General features: G+C 49.2%; 1 protein-coding gene and 1 long non-coding RNA gene across 3 annotated transcripts in view; one reads left to right on the forward strand and one right to left on the reverse strand.

Annotated features, from left to right (window-relative positions):
* Positions 1–4856: 4856 nt before the first annotated feature.
* On the reverse strand, positions 4857–9464 carry LOC140386992 (uncharacterized). The gene is made up of 3 exons (XR_011933729.1): positions 9337–9464; positions 8942–9093; positions 4857–5044 (listed from the first exon to the last, which is right to left on the reverse strand). It is a non-coding gene; the product is annotated as an uncharacterized lncRNA (long non-coding RNA).
* fam222ba (family with sequence similarity 222 member Ba) overlaps positions 9224–14132 on the forward strand; it is a 70294-nt gene continuing 65385 nt past the window's right edge. The window contains exon 1 of one of the 2 annotated variants that reach the window (XM_072469949.1): positions 9224–9375. The gene's annotated coding sequence lies outside the window, so the exon portion shown is untranslated. Of the gene's footprint in view, positions 9376–9677; positions 9846–14132 lie in introns of those variants that run through there. The other variant, XM_072469951.1, reaches the window with a different exon arrangement.

Consider the following 14132-nt stretch of genomic DNA (forward strand, 5'->3'; position numbering starts at 1 on the left):
CCCAATGCAATGCAGGTACATCGCATCACAGGCCCATCGCATTCCAGATCCATCGCATCCCAGATCCATCGCATCGCAGGCCCATCGCATTCCAGATCCATCGCATCGCAGGCCCATCGCACCACAGATCCATCGCAACGCAGGCCCATCGCATCGCAGGCCCATCGCAACGCAGGCCCATCGCATCGCAGGCCCATCGCATCGCAGGCCCATCGCATCGCAGGCCCATCGCAATGCAGGCCAAATGCATTGCAGGTACATCGCATCACAGGCCCATCGCATTCCAGATCCATCGCATCGCAGGCCCATCGCACCACAGATCCATCGCAACGCAGGCCCATCGCATCGCAGGCCCATCGCAACGCAGGCCCATCGCATCGCAGGCCCATCGCATCGCAGGCCCATCGCATCGCAGGCCCATCGCAATGCAGGCCAAATGCATTGCAGGTACATCGCATCACAGGCCCATCGCATTCCAGATCCATCGCATCGCAGGCCCATCGCACCACAGATCCATCGCAATGCAGGCCCATCGCAATGCAGGCCCATCGCATCGCAGGCCCATCGTATCGCAGGCCCATCGCTTCGCAGGCCCATTGCAACGCAGGCCCATCGCACCGCAGATCCATCGCATCGCACTGCAGGCCCATCGCATCGCAGGCACATCGCAACGCAGGCCCATCGCAACGCAGGCCCATCGCATCGCAGGCCCATCGCATCGCAGGCCCATCGCATCGCAGGCCCATCGTATCGCAGGCCCATCGCTTCGCAGGCCCATTGCATTGCAGGTCCATCGCATCGCAGGCCCAATGCATCGCAGGCCCAATGCAATGCAGGTACATCGCATCACAGGCCCATCGCATCCCAGATCCATCGCATCGCAGGCCCATCGCACCACAGATCCATCGCATCGCAGGCCCATCGCATTCCAGATCCATCGCATCCCAGATCCATCGCATCGCAGGCCCATCGCACCACAGATCCATCGCATCGCAGGCCCATCGCATCCCAGATCCATCGCATCGCAGGCCCATCGCATCCCAGATCCATCGCATCGCAGGCCCATCGCATTCCAGATCCATCGCATCGCAGGCCCATCGCACCACAGATCCATCGCAACGCAGGCCCATCGCATCGCAGGCCCATCGCAACGCAGGCCCATCGCATCGCAGGCCCATCGCATCGCAGGCCCATCGCATCGCAGGCCCATCGCAATGCAGGCCAAATGCATTGCAGGTACATTGCATCACAGGCCCATCGCATTCCAGATCCATCGCATCGCAGGCCCATCGCACCACAGATCCATCGCATCGCAGGCCCATCGCAATGCAGGCCCATCGCATCGCAGGCCCATCGTATCGCAGGCCCATCGCTTCGCAGGCCCATTGCAACGCAGGCCCATCGCACCGCAGATCCATCGCATCGCACTGCAGGCCCATCGCATCGCAGGCCCATCGCAACGCAGGCCCATCGCAACGCAGGCCCATCGCATCGCAGGCCCATCGTATCGCAGGCCCATCGCAACGCAGGCCCATCGCATCGCAGGCCCATTGCAACGCAGGTCCATCGCATCGCAGGCCCATCGCACCTTAGATCCATCGCATCACAGGCCCATCGCACTGCAGGCCCATTGCAATGCAGGCCCATTGCATCGCAGGCCCATCGCATTGCAGACCCATAGCACCGCAGATCCATCGCATCGCAGGCCCATTGCAACGCAGGCCCATTGCACGCAGGTACATCGCATCGCAGGCCCATCGCAATGCAGGCCCATCGTATCGCAACGCAGGCCCATTGCACCACAGGTCCATTGCATCGCAGGCCCATCGCAATGCAGGCCCATTGCACCACAGGTCCATTGCATCGCAGGCCCATCGCAATGCAGGCCCATCGCACCACAGGTCCATTGCATCGCAGGCCCATCGCAATGCAGGCCCATTGCACCACAGGTCCATTGCATCGCAGGCCCATCGCAATGCAGGCCCATCGCACCACAGGTCCATTGCATCGCAGGCCCATCGCAATGCAGGCCCATTGCATCGCAGGCCCATCGTATCGCAACGCAGGCCCATCGCATTGCAAGCCAATCACAACGCAGGCCCATCGCAACGCAGGTCCATCGTAACATAGGTCCATTGTAATGCAGGCCCCTCGCAACACAGGCCTATCGCAACGCAGGCCCATCATAATGCATGCCCAATGTATCACATTACCAAGATCCCCTTTGAATACTACTTTAAATTTTTAATACATTAGTGACAACTTAACAATGGTTTGCTATTGCTTTGAAGGTCAGAGAGCGTTTTATAATCATAGTTGTTGGGGACACGTAATCAATAATAGTCCCAAGAGCAGATAAAAATGGGCTTTTCCCTTTTAATTCATCAATCATTCTAAGACTGAACATACAATATATAATTAATCATCGTTTTTTTAAACCATCGTACATCGATCCCTGGACTAAGGTAAAAAGAAAAGGCTTGTTTTTGCCGTATTACATTGGCTGAAATATCTCTTTACCCTTTCTGAAATGTGTTTGGTTCTGGAAAACTCCAGGGGTGGGTGGTGGCACAGAGGTAATAATCCAGAGACCCAGGCTGTTCCCCCGGGGATATGGGATCAAATCTCATCAAGTAAACGGGTGGAATTCAAATTCAATGAATAAAATCTGGAATTGAAAGCTAATCTCAGTGATGGTAACTTTGAAACTCTCATTGATTATTGTAAAAACTCATCTGGTTCACTGACTCCCTTTAGGCCCACACATGACTCCAAACCCACAGCAATGTGGCTGGCCTTTAACTGCCCTCTGAAATGGCCGAACAAGCCACTCAGTTAAAGTGCAATTAGGGATGAGCAACCGTGCCCAAATCCCGTAATTAAAAAAAAAAATTGCAATGTTTGCTCAGCCACACTGGACTTTGTAATTTTAAATTGGGACATGTTTTATCCAATGATATATAATCTTGGAGTGCACGTTCACAAGGTGGCAAAACAGGTGGATGCGGTGGTAAAGAAAGCGTATGGAATACTTTCCTTTGTTGGGTGAGGTGCTGAATACAAAAGCAGGGATGTACTGCTGGAACTGTATCCAATGCTGGTTCGGCCACAGCTGCCGTTTGGTGTGCATTTCTGGTCACCACATTACGGGAAGGACAGATTGCTCTGGAGAGAGTACCGAGGAGATGCACAAGTATGTCAGGGGTGGCATGGTGGCGCAGTGGTTAGCACTGCTGCCTCACGGTGACAAAGGACTCGGGTTCGATCCCGGCCCCGGGTCACTGTATGTGTGGAGTTTGCACATCCTCCCCATGTCTGCGTGGATCTCACCCCCACTACCCAAAGATGTGCAGGGTAGGTGGATTGGTCATGCTACGTTGCCCCGTAATTGGGAAAGAAGAATGTTGCCAGGACTTGGAAATCGCAGCTTTGAGGAACGATTGGATCGGTTAGGGTTGCTTACCTTCGGACAGAGGAGGCTGAGGGGTGACAATTGAAGTGTACAAATTATGAGAGGCTGAGGTATCAATTACTCAGGGGCATAGCTTTTAGGTGATTGATAGAAGGACTGGAAGGGACAAGAGGAAAAACTTTCACCCAGAGGGTGGTCAGCTCTTGAATTGGTGGCTGAGGCTGAAATACTCGACTCATGTCTGTGTCCATGTATTTGCATTGTGTATTTAAGTATGCCCTCTGTTGTTTTTTTCATGTATGGAATGATCTGCCTGGATTGTACGCAGAACAATACTTTTCACCGTAAAAATCCAATTCAATCCTGCAGTGGTGTCCTGGAGCTGTGTTGATTGACATCAACCACCACAACCATCTTCCTTTGTGCCAGGTATGACTCCAACCAGCGGAGAGGTTTCCCCCAATTCCCATTGACTCCAGTTTTGCTAGGGCCCCTTGATGCCACACTCGGTCAAATGCTGCCTTGATGCCAAGGGCAATCACTCTCACCTCACCTCAAGGCTGTAATGAGGTCAGGAGCTGAGTGACCCTGGCGGAACACCAGGTTAAAGTCCAACAGGTTTGTTTCAAACACTAGCTTTCGGAGCACTGCTCCTTCCTCAGGTGAATGAAGAGGTATGTACCTGGTGTAACCTGGTGTTTTAAGACTTCTTACTGTGCTCACCCTTGTCCAACGCCGGCATCTCCACATCATTAATACTGCATGAAGTTACTGTGAAAATCCCCTAGTCGCCACACTCTGGCGCCTGTTCGGGTACACTAAGGGAGAATTCAGAAGGTCCAATTCACCTAACAAGCACGTCTTTCAGGACTTGTGGGAGGAAACCGGAGCACCCGTCAGACACCCCTCACAGACACAGGGAGAACATGCAGACTCCGCACAGACAGTGACCCAAGCCGGGAATCGAACCCGGGTCACTAGCGCTGTGAAGCAACAGTGCTAACCACTGTGCTGTCGTGCCTCCCAAAGGTTTACCGCGAGCTAGCCAAGCCTAGCCCTTCCAACCTTCTGTTATAACACAACCCGCCCATTCCAGGTATTAGTCTGGTAAACCTTCTCTGAACTGCTTCCAAGGCATTTAATTCCTTCCGTCAATAAGGTGGTCGATACTGTACAGTACTCCAGATGTGGTTTCACTAGTGCTCTGTATAACTGAAGCGGAATTTCCCTACTTTTGGATTCAAGTATGCACTGAGGGAGAGTGGTGTCTTTCAGATAAGGCTTTAGGGCTGCATGTAGCGCAGTGGATAGCACTGGGACTGCGGCGCTGAGGACCCGGGTTCGAATCCCAGCCCTGGGTCACTGTCCGTGTGGATTTTGCACATTCTCCCCGTGTCTGCATGGGTTTCACCCCCACAACCTGAAGATGTGCAGGTTAGGTGAATTGTCCATGCCAAACTGCCCCTTAATTGGAAAAAAAAAATAATTGGGTACTCTAAATTTAGAAAACAAAGGATGAGGCTTTAAACCAGAGACCTGTCTACCCTCTCAAGTGGTTGTAAACGATCCTGTAGTGTAGAGCACGGAGAATACCCGGATATCCTGACGGGATATTTATCCTTCAAACAACATCTGTAAAAAAAAGATAATCGGATCATTTATTTGGTTCACCTGATGAGTTTTCCCAGCATTTTCCGTGTCTGCATTTCTTTCGCTGTTGATTGTATGGTCCATTTCCAGCTGCGTTTGCTCCATTGCAACACTGACTACATTTCAAAATTGTTTATTTGGCTTTAAAGTGCTTTGCATCATCCTGAGGTAATGAAGGGCACTGTGGAAAAGCAAGTTCTTTCTTTCTTTCATTAAACAACCGTCCTTGCATCTAGGTGCCAGTGAGAACTTTCATTTAAATTGCAGAATTGAAGCATTTCAAAGGAACCAGTTGGATTTGATGTTTGCAGATGGGCTGACTTTAATATAACGTTTTAATCGTGGCAGAATGGGGAAGTGTGGACCTGCATGCCACTGTGAGCAAAATTATGTCAAAGAGTATTGTTTAATGGCAAACAAGGCAATGCCCTCAGGCAGAAAGGAGGAGAAGAGGATCTGTGCCAGACTGTAATGGCCAGAGGCTACTTTGGAGACGCAAATATTGAATAGCCTATTATAACTATCAAACAGTCACAAAGACGCCAAATTAGTATCTCCATCTACAACTGGAGGCTAAATCTCAAGGGAAGATATACGATGATTTACAATAAAGGCTTAGTGTTTTTGCAAAGTTGCAATACAATGGGGAGATTCAGATGTTGGTTGTCAAAAGCCCTGAGAAAACTCTGAAGACAAGGTTGTGAGCAAGATCCAAGCTCAGAGATTGTGTTCCAGCCATCATTCACGTCTGTGGGTCGAGGTGATATTTTGTGCTTATCAAAAAGTGAAGGGATTTATCAATAAAATCAAAGGAAGTCTTGCATTTATACAGCACTTCCCAAAGTGCTTTTATAGCCACTGAAATACTTGTTTCTTGTCACTGTTGCAAAGTAGGGAAAGCTGCAGCCAATTTATGCACAGCAAGCTCCCACACACAGATGTGTGATGAGGACAAGATGATCTGTTTTTGCAATGTTTGCTGCAGTGGGACTTGAACTTGCAACTTTCTGACCCACAGGTGAATCGTCACCCGTTGAGTGGCAGCTGCTGTGTAACGGGATACTACTCCTCCAGCTTAGGAAACTTGGTGTCAGTATTAAACGTTTCTAGTACAATACTGCCATGTGCATGGCAAAGCTCCTGGTATTCTGCCTCAAAATGGTGCCGAGATCCAGACCCACCATTCTTCAATATCGTCCCTCTGCATGTTACAGGAAATGTAAATGTGCTTAATCAGGAACAGTAAAAATTGCTTCAGGTTTTTTGTAATGTTTGAAACAGGTAGTCACTTAGATTGGGTAAGAAAAGCTAGCTATTTGAATCATCAATTTGAAAAATTGCCTTTCCCAACATAAAGTAACCAATTTATTTTGGGCAGAATCAGGCACTGCAGGTCGCTGCGCTACCAAATTAATTTTTTTAATGTATTTTATGACAAACATGTATCAAAACAGGTTGCAGCAAATAAACACCCCAGGAAACAAACTTCCCAGCAATCAACAATGCAGTTTGTATAGATTTTCCCCCTTTTTCACCCCCACCCCCCCGATGATGAATAGCTCCTCAAACACAGTCACAAACATCCCCCCCCTGCAGAGCCACTTAACTCATACTTTATCTTCTCTAACCGCAGGAAGTTGTACAGGTCACCCAACCAAGCTGCTACCCCCGGCGGCGATGCCGACCGCCAGTCCAGCAAAATTTGTCACCGTGCAATGAGAGGCAAAGACCACGACATCGGCCTTCCTCCTCTCCATGAGCTCCAGCTTCTCTGAGACCCCAAATATCGCCACGAAAGAGTCCGGGTCCAGCTCCTTCTCCATTATCCTGGTTAAGACCGCAAACACTCCCGCCCAGAATCTTCCCAATTTTTCACAACCCCAAAACATGTGCACGTGATTCGCTGGCTCTCTCCCACATCTCTCACACTCATCTGCTACCCCTGAAAGAACCCACTCATTCTCATCCTGAGTCATATGCACCCTGTGAACCACCTTAAACTGTATCAGGCTCATCCTTGCACAAAGAGGAGGTCCCGTTTACCCTTCGCAGTGCTTCACTCCATACTCCCCAATTGATCTCCATTCCCAACTCCGCTTCCCATTTTTCCTTTATCTTCACCACCCGCTTGCCTCCCTGCTCCCACAGCCACTTGTATATATCCCCAAATCTTCCCTCCCCTTCCACATCCGGAAGCAGCAATCGCTCCAGCAGGGTGTAGCTACCAAATTAACTTTACTCGTTATTTCAAATCTTAGATTTGAAATCTGAAGTATCAAGGCGAGCCCCCCCCCGCCCCGCCCCCGCCCGCCCCGCTATGAGAGACACTAAACTGGATCCTGTGCAGAGGAGTGGGATAATAAATCAACCAGGAAAACTGCACCTGGTCACTACCCAGTGAACAACAGGTGAAAACTGTTACATAGAGAGGCTGCTGCAGTGAAGGATGTTGGAGCATCTGTAATTGAGAAGGGTTTGTGGGTCCAGTGGTATCCACCACTTTGAGTTATGCAGCCTTTGGCTAATTGGTGCAGCTGTCTGATGACTTGTTTCTAGAATGCTGGCCAAAACTGTGTTTGGATACAGACCAATTTCCACATTTGTGGAAAAAATGTTGGAGACAGTTCATCAGTCTGCTAAGGGACTATGTTCTCATGCATTAGAACAGCTGAAGACCTTGTCTGTGAAACCATTGAGGGTTTTTCTGTTAGTATTCTAGGCTCTCCCATACATTTTGATTCACAACAAGCTCGACGAAAGAAGAAAATGTGCGTTTTTATCTCTGCTATCCCAACCTACTGAGAAGAATTTTTGTATTGAAAACTATTCACTGTTCTACAGTAGAAAGTGTGGTGGCTGACTTCCACACAACATTGTTCCACAAACAGCAATGTAGTCGTTGAATAGATCATGTGTTTCAGGTGGTTGATTTTCCCTCAACTCGCGATGGACAAATTTATGTGAGGCATGTGATCTCCAAGGATCTTGTGATCCACAGATTCGGGCATCCTGGTGCTTGTAGGTGGGGAAAGTCAGTATATCATCAAACGTCAAGCATTTTATTCGGGTTCTAACTTCATTTCTACCTCTCCTCTTTAAAAGCAATATCATTGCCCACTTCCTTTCAAGTAGGCATTTGATTTCATTCTCCAGACCCCTCGATCCATGGCTCAGTCCAAACCTGCTCATTGGCCTGGTGAAACTCGCCATTAACAGGTCCAGGCAACGGGCGACCAAGGGGGTCATCCGGCCGGACTGCCTGCCGGCCCCTCTTCCGAGGCATTATTCGATGCCGGGAGTCACTGGAGAGGGAGCATGCGGTGTACACAGGCACGACTCTCGAGGCCTTCCGTGCTCTGTGGGCACCGTGGGGGTTGGATTGCTTTATCGACCCCTCTTTTCACATTTTGATTTGATGTTGATACGTTTCTGTTGTTATTATTTTTGGCCAGTGCCCCTACCAGGAAAACCTCTGTCAATTTCCTTCAGTATATTATTATTTTAATATAAATTTAGTGTACCCAATTCATTTTTCCCAATTAAGGGGCAATTTGGCGTGGCCAATCCACCTGGCCTGCACATCTTTGGGTTGTGGGGGTGAAACCCACGCAGACATGGGGAGAATGTGCAAACTCCACACGGACAGTGACCCAGGGCCGGGATTCGAACCCGGGTCCTCAGCGCTGCAGTCCCAGTGCTAACCACTGCGCCACATGCCGCCCTTCAGTATATTATTTTGATTGGACCTCAAAATAAATCATGGCTCAGTGTATTTCTCTATTTGTGAAATCCTTTGGGGTTGCACACATGCATTATTAAACAATGAATTAATTGTCCATATAACTCAATGTGAAGAGTGGAGCATCATTGCTCAGACACCTTTGGTCCTCCGACCGAGAGGGGCGCCACACCTCCTTCAACTCCGCGGCACCCCCGTCCGGAGCAGCGAGGATTACAATTGAAGTGGAAATGTGAAGAACGTGATGAGGCCGGGGTGTTGAGTTAAAACGACCCGAAATATATTGCGATACCTGTGGAGAGATTTTAAAGGTCAGCAAGATTTAGCGAGGCAGACGGGGGGAGCGGCCCGGACCGACCTCCAAATCTGCGCATGCGTGCCCGACGTATGCGTGCTTGCCGGCGGCGGCTGCTGGTAGCGCGCATGCGTACGCGCCGCCGCTGGCTGCGTCTGGCGTTTTTTTTGCCGCAGTCGCAGCGGCTGCGAGCGAGCGAGCGGCGCGAGCCGGAGCCAGCGAACGAATTCATGACCTTACCCACAGTTTAACTATGCAGTCCTGTCAGCTCCGCAGAAAGTAAGTGTCCGCCTCGCGCGTTGTTTCGTCGGCCGATTTTCCGATCCCGGAGGCTGTCAGATTTTTAGTCCTCAAATTCCCTCCCCCCCCCCTCCAGAGGTGGTGTCGGACGCTCTCAACAAAAGAGGGGCGGGGCGTACCAACCGGCGGAAGTCCCGCCCGCTGCCGCGACGCCCATTGGACGTCGGTGCCCTCAATGGGCGGGGCGTCGCAGCGGGACCGGCGCCCCCATTGGCCGGGCGGCGCTGCCGATCACGCGCAGCTGCTGCTTTACTTCCGGCAGGGGAGGTGAGGGCTCGTGGAGGGAGGGAGCTCGGCGGGGTTTTCTCCTCACAAAAAGTCTGAATTGCATTTTTAATTGTCGGGAGGTATTTTTTGTTTAAATAAAATTTTTTAAAATGCCGTAAACGATGCAAAGCCGGCCGGCCCTGACGTGTGGAGGTTGCAGCCTTCGCAGAGAATATCCGAGAGTAAGAATCCGCCGGTGTTGTTGTCGATTTAACTTTTTAAATGTCCGGAATTTTTCGGCATTGATCCGTTTTTGTTTATATTTCTATATTTCAAAAGAAAAAATGTGGTGTTGATAACTCCCATGCGATGTAAGAAGTGGAGGCCAGCTGGCCGCTGTGGCCCTTGTCTAATCTTCACCACGCCTGAGAATTGCCCAAGAAACTCTGATCAAAGTTTAAAAAAAAAAGAAAATAAAACTTTTTTTTAGGTGATTTTTGTTGGCGGGATTTAAATTCGACCTGAACGTGCAGCCTCCTGTGTGTGTGTGTGTGTGAAATTCCCCCCTCAGATGTCAAAGCCTTTCCCTTCTCAAACATCCATGCAACAAGGGAAGCTTCAGAAGGAAATTGCTGCTTCAAATGCAGCGTTTCTGCTCTTCCCCCCCCCCCCTGCAAACCTGCATTAAAATAGAGCCTTCTGACCGTGTCACCATCAAGATTAATGTGGGGAGAGGGAGGACAGACCGAGAGAGAGAGAGAGAGAGAGAGATGGAGGGAGGAGGAGGAAATCGCTGCTTGATTTGCATTGCCAGTCCTCATGAGGGATTATGCTGTGCCATAACCTTGTGTGTGTGCCTGTGATGCAGGATTTAATCAGCCGAGGCAATCTGCAATCTTTTACAGTACGCCATTGTTACGGAGGCATTCCCCCCCCCCCCCTTACTGGTACTGTTTTCTCTCCAAACCAGTTTATCTTGAATTGATTAGCTGGGAATTCAGCGTGACTAATCATTTGCGCAGGACGGCAGCAGTTGTCATTAGATCTCTATCTCTTTCCCCTCTCCACCACCCACTGCATTCCCCCCTCCCCTCTTCATCACCCTCCTCCCCTCTTCATCACCCTCCTCTTTTCATCACCCACTGCATCCCCCCTCTCCTCTTCATCACCCTCCCCTCTTCATCACCCACTGCATTTGCCCCTCCCCTCTTCATCGCCCACTGCATTCCCCCTCCCCTCTTCATTATCCACTGCATTCACCCTCCCCTCTTCACCATCCACTGCATTCACCCCCCCCCCCCCCCCCCCCAAGAGGATAACCACTAATTTGGACCGTGCCAAGCTATTGTCCTTCCAGTGTGTGGTCACCCCACCCCACACACACTCAGCCCCCTGTCTCCTTTCCACAAGTTATGCATTCTCAAGGAGAACAAAACACACGGAAATGAGACTGTGTGGTGAATTTAAAAGCTTGAGATTTATTTTTTTCTTTCGGGGGACGGGACGTTAATACGAAGAGCATGAAGTTCCTGGAGAAACTGTTCATTGTGAGTAGATGGAGACTGCGTTATCTCTTGCAGGGAGAGATAAGAGAATGGATTGCTGGCCTGCTTCTGAACCCGGCTTTTAATGAGTCGGTTGCTAGGCAAATTTCATCTCTATCAGTTTAATCCTCAAGATGTCGTTTTGCACTTTGTGACGCTGGGCCAATGCAGGCAACTTGCTCACGTTTAAGCCTAGCTGCGTGAGCACCGATTTGCGAGCCCTTCAGATGTCCAAACCATGTACTTAAAATGTAAGCTGTGGTATAGTTTTCAGTGGACGTTAAGTGTTTTGGTTGGCCTGTGTTATAATTATGTTGATGTTTTAAAAAGAAAATCTTGCACTAAAACTACTTTTTCTAACTGCTTGCACATTTGACTAATTGGGATAATTAAAGTGAGAGGACAGTAATTTTCTAGGGAGTCAAATTTTACGTAAATGTTTTCTGATTGTTCCCATGTGGCTGAGGGATATTTACACCATTTTCAAACTCCCTTCATCTTGAACGTCTATATTTTCTTTGTGTGATGGGGTATAATTTATTCCCAAAACACCTGTTTAGCTTCAAGCTTTCAATACATCACTTGAGGGGTGTTTACTTGGGGTCTGGCCTTTGGAGTAAAATGCCGCCACAGTCTCAGGGGACCACAGGCTGCTCTCCCCTTTGAGAGTTGACTGGTGGTTATTTAACCTGAGGGTCACCACACCTCGGGTGAGGGGCCAAGGTTGAGAAGGCGGGCCCTTCTTGAATAACCTAATCTGATACGGAAATTGAACCCATGCTGTTGGCTTCGCTGCACTTCACGAACCCAGTAAGCTGAATAACCAGAAGTTTTTGAAAATGTTTTGATCTATGCTGGAGGCTGATGGTTGACCAGGTGTGAGTTGGAAAAACCTATGCCAGCTATGTTGTATAGTTGACTCATTAAAGGTCTAATGTTGCTCCAACAGCATTTCCAGTGTGCTGTAAATTTTGAACATGCATTTGAGTACCAGTCATCTCCAAAAATTTCACTCCAAAAAGATGACGACTTGACAATTTACTAAATCCCCCAGCTATTCTCAACAGTGCCACAAGGAAGAGGATAATGCGCCTGGCAAGATGCACTTAGTTTGCCAACGCATCATTATATTGAGATTTTATTATTCAGCTGCCTCTTATGAATTAAAGTTACGACTGACAGGATACCAGAATGTTGTGATTCCACCCTGGAGTTGGAAGCCAGCTGGGGTTGACAGGTTTGATATTTGGGAACTGAAGTTGGGAATGCCTGGGCAACAAATTGTCCTGAGCCTATTGGTCATGTGCTCCCATCAAAAACTAACTTGGTCTTTAAGAGGAGGACCGGTCCTATTGCTATGGCTTGTCCCTGGATGGTGGGAAGGAGAATGCTGAATTTGGAATGTTGCACCATAATGTCTTGCTAGTCTGGCACTGATCCAACTTTTTTCTTCCTGTGCTCAGCCTTTACAAATTCTGTGGCAGCCATAATGCACATCCTCACCCATCCCTTGGGAAAATTGGCATTTATTAAGATTGAGCTTGGTAGAAGGGTACGTAATCTGGCATTCGAGGCAGGAGGTCGAGCGAACCAATTTAAATGTGTGGACTTGCATTTGTTGTCAGTTTAAAAAAAAATTTAGAGTACTCAATTTTTCCCCCCCCAATAAGGGGCAATTTAGCGTGGCCAATCCACCAAACATGCGCATTTTTGGGTTGTGGGGTCTTCATAACATCTCTACAGTGCAGAAGGAAGCCATTTGGCCCGTCGAGTCTGCACCGTCCCAGGTTAGCACGGCGCAGTGGTGAGCACTGCTGCCTCACTGCACTGAGGGCCTGGGTTTGATCCCGGCCCCGGGACTCTGTGGAAATTGCACATTTTCTTTTAATTAAAAAAAAAAAAAAATCTAGAGTACCCAATTAAGGGGCAATTATCATGGCCAATCCACCTAGCCTGCACACCTTTGGGTTGTGGGGGTGAAAGACACGGGGAGAATGTGCAAACTCCACACGGACAATGACCCAGGGCCGGGATTCGATCCCGGGTCCTCAGCGCCGTAGTACCAGTGCTAACCACTGCACCAGGTGCCGCCCCTTTTGCACATTCTTCCCGTGTCTGCGTGCGTCTCAACCCTAGAATCCAAAGATGCGCAGGGCAGGTGGATTGGACACACTAAATGGCCCCTAAATTGGAAAAAAAAAAGAATTGGGTGCTCTAAATTTACATTTAAAAAAGAATATCCATATCTCAGTTTCTGATCTGCCCATTTATCGATTTGTCATTGGGTTGCTTGAGCTGGGGACTGTGTGTGGGGTGGTGGAGTGGCGTGGTGGGTGGTGGAGGGAAGGGAAGCAGGAGAGAGGAAACCAAACCATTTATGGTACTTCATCCGCCATCTGTACTAATCTAATTTCCCATTAAATATGTTATTTGTCATCTCTACTTCTGTGACAGTGAGTTCCACATTCTCAATCTTTACGGTGCAAAAGGGAGGTCATTTAGCCCATCAAGTCTGCACTGGCTCTCTGAAAGAGCATTCTACCTATTCCTAGTCCCCCTGCCTTATCCCTGTTTGCTTGCGCATTCTTTTTGGATAACAATCCAATTCCCTTTTGAATATCTTGATCAAACCTGCCTCCACCACCCTGTCTGTACCCCTCAAGATCTTGAATACCTCTTTCGGGCACTGTGGTTAGCACTGCTGCATCACAGCGCCAGAGACCCAGGTTCAATTCCAACCTTGGGTGCCTGTGTGGAGTTTGCAATCTCCCTGTGTGTGTGGGTTTCCTCCGGGTGCTCCAGTTTCCTCCCACAGTCCAAAGATATGCAGGTTAGGTGGATTGGCCATGTCAAAGTGCCCCTTAGTATCCAAAAGGTTGGGTGGGGGGTGGGGCCCGGGTAGGATGTTCTTTTGGAGGGACAATGCAGACTTAAAAAAACATTTTTTTTTTTTTTTTTTAGAGTACCCAATTCTTCTTTGTTTTC

The sequence above is a fragment of the Scyliorhinus torazame genome, chromosome 12 (assembly GCF_047496885.1).
Source record: "Scyliorhinus torazame isolate Kashiwa2021f chromosome 12, sScyTor2.1, whole genome shotgun sequence".
NCBI classification, from domain to species: Eukaryota; Metazoa; Chordata; class Chondrichthyes; order Carcharhiniformes; family Scyliorhinidae; genus Scyliorhinus; species Scyliorhinus torazame.